The 13347-nt window shown below is 39.8% G+C and overlaps 2 protein-coding genes and 1 non-coding gene across 3 annotated transcripts in view; 1 reads left to right on the plus strand and 2 right to left on the minus strand.

The window, feature by feature from the left end:
• Window positions 1-10707, minus strand: part of LOC143357781 (ABC transporter G family member 20) — a 21242-nt gene extending 10535 nt beyond the window's left edge. The window contains exon 1 of the mRNA XM_076794387.1: window positions 10079-10707. The gene's annotated coding sequence lies outside the window, so the exon portion shown is untranslated. The remainder of the gene's footprint in view (window positions 1-10078) is intronic.
• LOC143357788 (tubulin alpha-1 chain) overlaps window positions 1-13347 on the plus strand; it is a 40059-nt gene that overhangs the window by 24144 nt on the left and 2568 nt on the right. The window lies entirely within an intron of this gene.
• Trnas-gcu (transfer RNA serine (anticodon GCU)) lies at window positions 12696-12777 on the minus strand. The gene has a single exon. It is a non-coding gene; the product is annotated as a tRNA-Ser (tRNA).

Consider the following 13347-nt stretch of genomic DNA (forward strand, 5'->3'; position numbering starts at 1 on the left):
GAACACGTGCACCTGTGGACTTCAAAATGTATACTACGACTACATATAGTTTCCTCACGATTCAGATATTTCCACCAATTTTTCGTAGATCACGCGATATTGATTAAAGAACGAAAGAAAATTAAGTAGGAAGCAACGTGTGGCGATGTCACATTAGTGTAGTCGTTACCCTGCGTTCTTAATGTTTGCAAATGCCACAAGCGCATAATGACCCGATGGCCAGGCTTACTTAGGTCAGGCTCAGTGTAGGCAGATGAGGGGAGGCAGCACGAATCGAGGGGAAAAAGTTACTCTCTCTCTCTCTCCGCCAGTGCCGGAGTATGCACGACAGAAACGGAACGCGTCACGTGACCGGGCCGCGGCGGAAGCGTGGGGAATAGCGCGGTAGAAGGGGAAATTAGAGTGGGGGAACAAGTCTCGATCTGGCGACACTAGTCAGGCCTGTCCAACCCGCGGCCCTCGGGCCACATTAGGCTCGTTCTCCCACTTCTTCATTCCGCTAAGGTGGGAAGTGACGTTTCCCGACTATTTGGCCCGCGACGAAGAAAAAGCTGGACAGGCCTGGCCTAAGTGCTCACGAATTTTGCAAACTCTTGGGTAACAAGCGAATATCGTCTATCCAGTCACAACGACCGAACGGAAACGCGATTGCACTTTGCGAGTGTTGGTTACCTTCACCCACAATCTCGATTCGCCGTTAGTGTACATTCTAAGCAAGATCGACGGGATCCAGTTCCACACAGACGACTACCACAAGCGAATATCTACCGTTATGAAGGGACATCGAATGCGATGTGTTGCGCTCGACCTATGATGCACCAGCCGGTTGCACCACGTGTATGCAGCCAGGGGAAAAGTGTAACTCTGGGTCAATGTTCTGAACCTCGGGACTCGCGATCGGATGCCGATCGTTCGAGCCAGTTTCGACTGAATCTGCAGCCTGCGTATCACGTGATCCATCGCAAATATTTACAATTCTGTAAATGATCGATGCCCCAAAAGTATTCATAAATTAATACGAGACACGATTTGATTTAAACGGTGTTTACTTAAAGAAAAAAGCGTACATCCTCCGTGCTATGTAATTACTCGTGGTAAATTACCAATGAATATTTAAAAATGATGTAAAATGCACCTTTGTGAACTGGATAAACTTTTCCACTAGTTTTTATTGAGCAATTATGTGCGAACCTAGTTATCAATCATGTTTTGCAATAGCAAGATTTTCGTATTACGCGACGCATATTCATCGATGTTTTAAACGCGAAAAATGTGCGCAGTTTCTGTTCTCCTGGCGTTTGATTCGTTGTGAGGGTACATATGTATTTTCTATTGCATTAGGACAAGAGCGATTAACGCTAATTTAATTAGTATTCTCCTTTGAAAGGAATTTTGTCTTACGAGAATGCTCTTGTTCCACCAGAAATGCTAATTTATAATAACATGTGCACTGTTTCTTCCTCGCTGTTGCATTTTTATTGTATTCAATATATTCAGGATAAAAACACTACGTGCTATGAATACATATTTTAACCGATTATCTTTTCGCATAATATATCGTGCAAAGGAAATCTCAATAATGATTACATTTGTGTACATTTGTGGTAGAAACATAGCTATTATTAGTAACGAATAATTGAACTGAAGATTGTTCATAATCTATTATGTGTCTGTATATGATTTTCTATTTCTACTTCTTATAGAAATTGAATATCATTTTTACCAATGCTGAATGTGAATTGGTATCTTTCGAATTGCAGATATGAATAAGTTTGCAAATTTCTACATACTTAGTATACAACTTTATACAACAATTTGCACAGATTGAAAACAAGACCATTTCTGCTCTCCTTTTAAAGTGATTTATTAATTAGTGGTTCAGATTGTTCAGCCTGTTATAAATCCACGGTCTGATAGTTTGCAAACCCATCCGTACCACTCGAATGTTCGAACCCGACTATTTCAGAAATTTCTATTTTCTGCTTTCCATTTATTTTTTCTTGTCGGATCACTCATTTCCTGGTTATATCACCAGTTACACAATATTCCACATAATAAACAGACTGTGAATCCTTGTGCAAATCATTTGATGCCTGTAATTGTCAGAAACGGAAGCTAAATACCGAAACTTCTTTTTTTCTCTTTAATAATTTTACCAAGTTAAGCATAATTATACATACTTAAATTCTTTAGTCCTTGTATCGTACAATCGAATGCTTCACGAAATACGCTAATAAAATAACAAGAACTCAGTGCGGTTAAACTTTCATATAGAAACTGATTTTTCATGTCATTCGCTGTGTCATCAAGAAATTATCGGTAACCTTAAAAATTCAGAAAAAAATTATTTTCCCATAAAAATGTCCTTCGCAACGATTGATACCACCAAAATATGTTTCAAATATTATTGTGCTTAGACGTGAAAGGTTAGACACTTAGCAATATCATTACCATGTAAACGGTGTCAAAATTCAAAAGAAAAATTTCCTTCTTCGACCGATGCCCTAAGCACGCGTTTATTTTGCTTGTTGGCAAATATGACCGAAGTGTCAGCCATCCCGTTAACCCGTTGTTTTCGGAATCGTGCCCAGGCCGGACCAATCATTTTCATCAAGCTTGCCGCTCAAGGCCGAGCGTCGCGCGGACACTCGGAACCGTCTGAAGCGATAAACTCTATAAATTTATGCAAATTCTGATAATGTCCGTGCAATTTGCGACGGGGCTCGTGTGTCGTTGTCCCCGTTTCCCGTCGAGTGCTCAACGGCGAGCAGCGGTTTTCCATCGGACCGTAGTTTTGCCGATAAAAACACCGATTTTCCAAGAAACGGTATGCACGGGGGTGGGGGAGGCCGCACTAGCCAGCTTTCAAGGCTTCGCTGTTACGAAATCGCGAAGAAAGTGTTACGAACGACAATTTCGAGCTCCAGCACATACAACGGTGGACCCGACGATGGTGTAACCTGCTCTCATAACTTCCCGGAGATTGCTCTATCCGCTCCGAAGGCCGCCATCGATCCGATCGATCTCGATTCGTTCGGCAAGGGGACGCTATACTCGACGGGACCAGTCTGACTAACTGTCTGAGAAACGTCTTAGGTATTCGGTTTCTGCCGTCTACTAATTGATATCGGATCCAAAAAGTGGTTTCTGGATTTCCCGATCCCGAGAAATAGTAATATAGTAATATAATAGAAATAGAAATAGAAATAGCAGTATACCTGCACTCAATTTCAAGATTACAGCCTCTACTGTTGCTGTCATTCATTTTTGTTTAAAATATTTTGCATGATACAGCGACTGAGGAACTCGGGACACGCTTTTTCCGTCCAAAATATTGCGAATTGAAACGGCTGTGGAAACATTGAAAAATTATTCTCGGTGCTGAAACCACCCTAGATTTAAAGATCTAAGCTTCCCCTTTGCAACGAATGCTTGAAACTTGATCTACGATTTTTTCTTGGCGATTTATTCAGCTTCGAGTGAAAGGTGTACCATTCTCGTGATAATATAAGGTGAAGCCCTTGTATAATCAATTTTGTTCCGCATTTTTTACCTATAAAACAGTAAAAAAAATAATCGTAGACTAAGTTTTAAGTAATCGTTGTATAGGGGCAGATAAATCTTCAAATCTGAAATAGATTCAGGCAGAAAGAAATTTTATCGATGCTTTTACTGACGATACAATTTGCAGCATTTTCGACAAAAAGCATGACCTCACATTTTCATCTGCTTCGTAATGCACGAATATTCCAGAAAAAGTGAACGATGAATATCCTAGAAAAAAATGCAGAATTTATTATTGCACTGTTTCTTTTGACGAGATTATCATAGATCGCATGTCGTCTCCTCGGGTGATTTATCGCATATTGGCACTAATTTATGCATCGATTACGGTAGATAATTACCGTTACGCGTTTGTTGGATGACCTTCCCGTAGCCTTCCTCTGACTTCAAAATTAACGTATTAGTTACACAAAGTTGTTTGTTAGAGATCTGTTCCTGTTACGTGATTCTCTTACGTCTTTGGTGGTACCTTTTAATCAAGTGGTCCTTTATCTCATATTTACTGCTCGGTGCTGGACATGATTAATGAGCTCGATTTTGAATTTGTGCCCGAGGAAGCATGGAATGGTAATTAGAATAGAATTTCTCTGTTTCTCGTCCTTCTACAATATTAAAACTATCATCTTGACTTTATTAAACAGCTTATCGAATGGCGAAAACTTATAGAAATCAATGCAAATGATTTTTGCTTTTTGTGAAGATGAGATTGCGTATTTCTTGCACAACAATCGAAAGTAATGAAATAGAGAATGGCGAACCGAAGATTGCCGATAGGAGATACCGATATTGATATATGTTGCTTTCATCTGTTTTTTAATATACCTGCCCCCTACTGCAGCATGTTCCGTGCTTGTAAATTATAATCACAAATTTGTTTAGATTTATATAACCACGAAACGAGAAATCGTTGCTGTCCCGTGTCACTGACAACCAGCACCACGGCGAACTGTGCGTGACACGCGGGATGTGTGCTAGCGAAAGTGTGAAGCACACATCCTCAAATTATGTCACCGTGATCTAAGAAATTTTGTAACTGAGATTCGTCGGAAAAAAGAATCATTCGATCCTTCAGTCCCAATCAATCGCAACAGCTGCGCCTTTCAAGCGTAGAAAAACAGCATGGATCTTCGTGTGATTAAACATGTACCAACAATCGTGTCTGGGACCATTGACATAAAGTATAATTACTAAATTATTCGTAATATTGCATTGACTAATCCTCTTTAGTACGACCATCTGTTACAAAATTATAACAATTCAACACTAAACGATCAGATGCCAGTACACCTTTCATTCGAAGCTGAATGATTCGCCAAGAAAAAATCGTAGATCAAGTGTCGAGGATTCGTTGCAGAGGGGAAGCTTCGATCTTTAAATCTACGGTGGTTTCAGCCCCGAGAAAAATTTTTCAATGTTTCCACAGCCGTTTCAGTTCGCAACATTGTGGACGGAAAAAGCGTCCCGAGTTCCTCAGTCGCTGTATCATGCAAAATATCTTGGACAAAAATAAATGATAGCAAAAGTAGAAATTATCACAGTTCGAATAGCGACAATTTCTCGGGAAATAGTTGAAATATTTTTTGGATCCACTGTGTAAAACTGATGGTTGTTTTAGGTGGCGGTAGATTTGGTTTGCTAGGTTCAAATAACAACAATTCTCCGGGGTATTGGAAATGTAGTGTGTTACTATATCTCGGGGTACTACTAATGTCATCGGAATCGGAAAAACGATACCCGATAGTGTACCAGAAGGAACTCGGTCACGCGAGAAAAGCATCTTGCGGTGGCCCGCGGTGAGCGCTCCATATGGTTGCGTTCTTATTTTCTGCGTAAGTAAGACGCAGAATCCGTGCGAGGCAATCGCGAACGAAAATAGGCGAATGTAGAAAGTAAATTCGCCGGAGAAATTGACGTCGAGGGGATCTCTCGATTAGTTTTTGACCGTGCTCCGTGCCGCGCGGGCCCGAACCCCCATTTTTGCGTCACTTTCGTGGATCGAGCCACTCGAAGAAAGTAAAACGCCAGCTGGAACGGGTTTTTGGCTGACACGTGACCCGTGGAGTTTTCGAACGACGCCAAATTACACGCGAGACAGTTCCCGAGATCTCTTAAAAGGCTACAACGCGGCGACTACCATTAATATTCGGGCACTCTTGAAAAGACGATAACTTTTTTCGTATAGCATCATACGGCCACGATTAGAAAAATTAATTTACTGCACGACGTGCAAAGAAAATGTCGAAAAAATTGCTATCGGTCGGATTATGTTATACAGTCACGCGGCAATTCTCTGTGTTAGCATTTTCACATTTTTTGTTGCATTTCAGCGTTGCAGCTCCTCTTTGTGATCGAGAAATTATTCATTGTGGTTTTTCCACGTTGTTTTCAATCTTTTTCAGGTTATATATTTTCTAGATTGGAGAAAGTCGGTTTCCAGAGTTTCAGCAGGCTCGCTACAACCATTTGTCAGCTGCAGTTGTCGTAATTGCTATGTTTTAATGGACATCTCTCTTGTATAACGTAAAAAAAGAGGAATAGGCACGTATTGAGTTTGATTGATTTCTCTGATGTTAGCGACGGACAACTGCTTCTGGAACCTGCCCTGAGGATCACTTAAAATGAAACATTGTTGAGAATTGTTGCTAACATAAGCTATCGAACCATTCATTTTACGTCGATAGTTTTACGAGCGTCGCATTTCTTGATAATGCGCAACGGAAAACCGGCTCGATTACTCTACGGATTGAATTGAAAAATTGGATTAATGAAACTGTCTGTTTAGTACGTCTGATCGATCTCGCAAAACATTATTCCACCTGTCCGAGTGGTGCAAACAAATCGGAATTATTATGTACTAAAGTGATAAATAAGATGTGCAGCTGGTAATAACATTTCTTACAAGCTCTCATCAATATGTATGTTAGATGCATTGCATCTCTCATCGCAAAAAAGTTTTATTTTGCATAACGATTTGCAGTCTAGTATCTGTAATTTCAATACTGCTGTAAATTATGATTACAAATTCGTTACGATATCGATCGTGGTCACAGTATCAATATACAATAGGTTGCGATTTCAATTCCGGCTTCGTTATTCGGTTGCAATTGCAGCCGCAGCGACGGGTGCATGTTACGATCTCGAGATATATTTGTCGATATTCGTGGCTAAGATTTTACCGTCGACGCTAATTGCGGTTGCGGTTTGCTGTTTCGCTTCGGTTGCAGTTGCGGTCGCACTCGTTGCAACTGCAGCTGCGCTCGAATTCAATCGGAACATCGGCAGAAACGGGACAGTTTCGATTCCAGTTTGAAACTCTCACTGTGATTCAACAAAATTTAGACTACTCCAAAGAAGTTGGGAAATGTTGCAACTGCAACTGCACAACTCGATTTTAATTCGAGCATAAAAGGGAATCGACAGCTTCGATTCCAGTTTTGGAACTCTCACTGTCATTTAACAAAATTTAGGCTACTCCAAAGAAGTAGGGAAATATTGCAACTGCAGATTGCAACTGCAACTGCACAGGACGATTTTAATTCGAGCATTCAAAGGAATCGAGAGTTTCGATTCCAGTTTGGAAACCCTCACTATGATTCAACAAAATTTAGACTACTCCAAAGAAGTTGGGAAATATTGCAACTGCAGATTGCAACTGCAACTGCACAGGTCAATTTTAATTCGAGCATTCAAAGGAATCGACAACTTCGATTCCAGTTTGAAACTCTCACTATGATTTAACAAAATTTAGACTATTGCAAAGAAGTAGGGAAATATTGCAACTGCAGATTGCAACTCCCACTGCACAGGTCAATTTTAATTCGATCATTCAAAGGAATTGACAGTTTCGATTCCAGTTTGGAAACCCTCACTATGATGCAACAAAATTTAGACTACTCCAAAAAAGTAGGGAAATATTGCAACTGCAACTACACAGCTCGATTTTAATTCGAGCATAAAAGAGAATCGACAGCTTCGATTCCAGTTTGAAAGTCTCTCTGTGATTCAACAAAATTTAGGCTACTCCAAAGAAGTAGGGAAATATTGCAACTGCAACTACACAGCTCGATTTTAATTCGAGCATAAAAGAGAATCGACAGCTTCGATTCCAGTTTGAAAGTCTCTCTGTGATTCAACAAAATTTAGGCTACTCCAAAGAAGTAGGGAAATATTGCAACTGCAACTGCACAGCTCGATTTGAAGTTTGAAATTCTCACCGTGACTGAACAAAATGTATGCAACTCCAAAGAAGTGGGGAAACGGATTCCAAAGTTTTATGATCTTGTATGAAATGTTTTTTGCGGTGCAAATCGCAACAGAAAGAAAAACTCCGCAGTAAAAGGGGTACTTCATTAGCCGATGAATATTCCACCGGTCTCACTGATCGTTTATATTTTTTATCAAGACGATAAATTATTTTCGTTGATACGGCACGTACCGTACTTTTGACGCACTTGACTTTAAGTTCGATTACATGTATTGTTTTGCATGCCACGTATTTCGTTGCGGAACGTTTCCTAGGCGTATTTTCGTGAATTAAGGCCCCGAACGAATCTTGCCGGTCATTGTAGCACCGGCGAAGGATAATTAATCGAAACATCGGTTTCCTTGGACGTTTCACGGTTCTCAATGATGTTTGCAGTATCCTCCTTTGCGTTCCATAAATTAGGTGGCGAGCTAAGTACCCTCTTCCTCGTTTCTTCTATTATGCAACGCTTCCTAATGTTCTGCCATCATGGCACCATTATCAATGAGACTTGGCGTTATCGCGAAAGAACAATTTATTGCCGATTTATGATTGGAAGTCGACCGAGAAAAATGTCCCTATCGAATTCAAGAAATGACAAGGGTCTTTCAATCTTCTGCAATCTGTCGGACAGAATTACATTTTCTACACTAAATATATTAGCATAAAAATTCATTATTACATTTGGTTAAATAATTCCTGTTTCTAATGTCTGTGAGTGGCAACGTTCAAAGTGAATTCATTTGGTTGATGAAAAGGAAATGTGCACGGGTCAAATAGACACGAACAACGGCAGCAAGGTTAATTGTCTTTTGTCACGAAAACGTTTTCATTGGAATTGGGATCAGACAATAGTTGAGCATTACCGGTAAGAGAAGAATTCGTTCCACGAAACACGCGAGCAAATTTCGCAGTTCGAATTTCGCTGTACAATACTTTTTCCGCTTGTCGAAGCACAGTATCACCTCATGCGTTGAATAATACAAATAATCACTTCTTTCTATGGAAACCTAAACTGCAACGCTTCAATATTTATTCCGCGTATTTGCATATTTTTCGTGCATATTTGCATGTTTTTCGTGCATAAATGTCATATGCATTTTATCGTGCATATTTATCGTGCATAAACTTCCGCAGTCTACTCATAAGATAGCAAATTCCAAAACAAAAATATGTGATTGAAGTATATTATACCATTATCAATTTATTAAAATTATCAAGAGTCGAGGTGAATTTTTATGTAACTCTTGTTTCTTCAATGATTTTGATTGAACCGACTTCGAAAAGGAGATGGTCACTCTATTCGATCAGTATGCACATTCCTTTTATAAAAATTCGAAAATATAAATCGCGAGAATATGCAAATTTTCTACAATACGAGACTGCAACATCTCGGTAGAAAACCCGGAGTTTTACAAGAAGATGGGCATTTTCCACAGTCTGAGACTTCAACAATGAAGTAAATGATTTTCCAAGCACGTTCACAGCCAACGCCATTTACCGCTTCACATGGAAACCCAAGCCGCAACATTTCATCATAAATTTCTCATTAGCAGACTGCCAATCTTTATTCGAAATCAAATGTCCGTGTTTCCTTTCATTACTAATTAGAGTCACCATAAATTTCTCATTAGCAGACTGTCAATCTTTATTCAAAATCAAATGTCCGTGTTCCCTTTCATTAATAATTAGACAATACAGACATTTAGAGAACTTAAAAATGCTGTAGGACTACGTTCGGCTCACTAAAATTATTTAAAAAATAAATAAATCTCCACGTAGCTTCTGTATCTTGCAATTAAAACCCGTATTAATAATACTAGTACGTTGAAAATAATATATCGACAATCTCTTCTAACACTAAACCTATCAACGCTGTTCAAATGACCGGTCTCGGATTTTTTATTTGAAAATTGTTGCACTTATAAAGACTGTTTCATAGTAAATGATCGAACAAATTTCTTAAATAATCACAATCAAAATAGCTAGAACAGATCAACTCAATCCTATCATTCTCACGAAGCAATGCATGTCAGTTTTCGGTTTAGCGTTGATCGTTGATTCAAATGACACCTTTTGTCATAAACGCATATATCCGCGGTCCGCTCGTCGCAAACGAATCGAAATGAAGAAGCACTTCAGAATTTCGCAACAACGCGTAATTCTTCCTACGAACAAAACCTCCTCGTTTCTTCAAGCAATAAACCGTTCGAAGACATTCACCGCAGCCATCATCTTCGAATCAAAAGCCCGCACTTCCGGTCTACTTACCTCGCGGAATTATCCCCGAAAGTGAAACGCGAAACGCGTACACGATCCCGTCGGCAGGTTCCAAAACAATCCAGCCGATCTTCTTACTGAACAATCGTTTATAGATCACTGAACGGACTGGCTGGAAGATCACTCGCGGCACAGTACTTCCGGTGCGGGAACCGGGTTAATGTCAAAGACAAGGCGAACGTCGTTTCGAGATCCTGGCTCCTCTCTTTTTTCGCTTATCGTCGCGACGCTTGTCCGCGACTTTCTCGGAGCTGCTGGCCCGGGTTACACGTTTCCTCGGCGTGTGCGCGCGTTGATCTAAGCGTCGGCCTAAACGGCGGACGTGTTTTTCGACGCTGAGGACCTATCGAGAGCGACGCGTATCGGGATCTTGCTAGAGCCGTCTCTTATCGGAGCATCATAGAGCACACGCGGACACGAAACCGCTGCGATCGCTCGAAACGTACTGCCGGCCGAGGATTCCTAACGATCGATCGACGAAACCGTAAATGGACGCGCGGATGTATGTCATGACAGCGTTGACAGTCGGACTGGACACGCGTTGTGTTTCCACCTTGGCAGCCAAATTTCTCTCTCTTTCTCTCTCTCTCTCCCCCTCTGTTTCGAGGTCTGGACGCCGCGCTGACTACCACTCGACTGCCGTTGCTCGCTTTCGGAAATCAAGATCAAGTCTAACTTAAATCGGCACGAGGTGGGGGATCTATGAATCGGTCAACCAGGTTTACCTGTACCGAAAGGTTTGCCTGTAGGAGACTGGGCCCACGTGTGCGTTGAAACGATGGTGGGGAGGCACGGAACGGGTCTTTCTCTTTTCGAGCGGACTCTCCGCCATCGACGCTCCCAAAATCGATGTGTTTATTTTTTAACCCTTAACACTCGAATGGCGACTGTAAGCCGCCACTAAAAATTTATTCAATTTGTTTGTATTTAATAAATTACTAAACATTTCAGTACTGTACGAGTAAATTGCACCATTTTCGTATGAATATCTCCCTTCTATATACAGGGTCATCCGTTTTTAAACGGCCAAACGTCAACCAGCTATAGAGGACCCCAAATGGAACAACTTTCACCCCTAGCACTTTTGTTGATTCGAAGTTATTTCATTCAGTCTCCACGGCGTGCCCCATGTCAAAAAGACCAAGATCCAAAGGTCATACAAAAAAGTTGACTTAATAAAAAAGATGCCCCTATTTATTTTAAACCAAACAAAGGAATAATCATCAAGATACATAATTGCAGTCCTAGTATATTTAATCTTAAGTGAACGCAAAAAATGACGGGTTTTTGCAATTATCTAAAAATCAAGACCGAATCAAAAAAAGTGTTAGGGGTGAAAGTTGTTTCATTTGGGGTCCGCTACAGCTGGTTGACGTTTGGCCGTTTAAAAACGGATGACCCTGTATATAGAAGGGAGATATTCTAGCAAGAAATGTTTCGTTTTGGGAGTTAAAATGGCTTCGAGTGCAAACGGTTAAACGCTGCCGAGTTCAATGATGGCGCGGACGAGAAGACAGACAAAAGACATGCGAAGGTCGGCTTTTTTGCTCTGGTGGCTCCAGGAAACGAATTTTGCTTTTTTGTAACATATTAAAATGCGTGCCTTGTCACTCTGATCTCCTGACATCGTAGATTGTTACCAAAGATAAGGCGACAAACATTGTTTAGCTGTAAAGAAAAGGAGAAAAACGTGTTTCTTTTTTCTATCGTACTTCAGCATCCCAAGGCAACTTCCTTGCTTAAAAAATCCTTGATTTAAAAGAAAAATCGAACTTTGTGGCTCTTAAAACGTTCGAATATTATAAGATCATCGATCGCTATCCGCCGAAGGGATTCGAGTAATAAATACATTGATGTACAGTCACACAAAATATACTTCTCTTTACTTTTACAAGGCTTGTTGGTGTTATATTGCGTTGCTTGTGATCTTCAATTTATGTCGTGGGATATTGACTTATTATTGACAAACAATGATACAGATGATAATAATTAGATCGATACGCGGTTGTGGTTCTCTGCAACCTCGATCGTCGATAGAGTAGAAAGTGATAAGAGTCTGTTTGCGACAAAAAGAAAAAAAGAAAAGAAAATGATCAATTGCAAACAGACAAAAAATGTAAAACCGAGATTTGTGGCACGTTTTTTACTTCCTCGGCATTATTTTGCAGTTCTAGAATGGGAAAGGGGGCCGTGATTCAACTTCTTTTCAATTATTCGATGTGCATCGCTTTAAAATTAATTTTTGTATTTTTTTTTTATGTACTTTCAGGGCATATTAATGAAAATTACGAGAGATTCGTAATTTTTCACGGATTAAAATTACGAATTACTGAATACTCGTGGATAAATAATTCAAGAAATGATTGAACTTTATTTTAGAATAGATTAAAACAATCTATTTTGCCGCAGTTTGCAAAAATATTTATTTTCTGTCTCATGTGTAATCAGTGGATGCATTGTACTGCATTGTATTGCACCGCTCAAGATCATTATTAAATGTTTGAATAATTAATTAGCGTGCATAGCGAGGAGCTAGTTTAAGGTGTTATTTAACAGAATGTATAATAACTGATAAAATAATATGACTTGTTAAAATATAAAAAGTAATCGACGAGGATGGGATTCGAACCCACGCGTGCAGAGCACATTGGATTAGCAGTCCAACGCCTTAACCTCTCGGCCACCTCGTCTGCTGGTACACGATGCAAAACTGTCCTTGGAACAGGGGTGACTACCCTTAACGAATCAAACGAAGCATTATCATTTTTAGAATGCCATAAACTTCCAAAGATTTGTATATAAATTACACTAGATTCCTAAAATTTGCAAAACTAGCATGCACATCTCACGTTCGGATCGATTGTAAAAGCTGCCTCGGTATATTAAACAAACAATAATGAATAATGCCTTTAAAATTAGTCCACAGAACATACAATATATAATTCTCGACTATTTTAAAAATCGGCTCTTGCGAAAGACAATTCCGCTTAAATTGTTATGTCAAACGTAATTCGATAATACGAGAACATAATTACAAGTGATTTTTAGTAATAATTTCGAGCGACGTTAATGAAATAAATTCCTTTCAATTAATAAACCACTAGAAGAGATTTTTATAAAGACAGATTGTGTTTCGACAGTCAATGAAAAAAGAGGAAAATAGAAAGGAACAAAGAAGCGCTGCGGGGCATCTCTCTCTCTCTCTCTCTCTCTCTCTCTCCTTTATTACACAAATACATAATTTCATATATTTGTCAAAA

This window comes from Halictus rubicundus, chromosome 10, assembly GCF_050948215.1.
Source record: "Halictus rubicundus isolate RS-2024b chromosome 10, iyHalRubi1_principal, whole genome shotgun sequence".
NCBI lineage: Eukaryota > Metazoa > Arthropoda > Insecta > Hymenoptera > Halictidae > Halictus > Halictus rubicundus.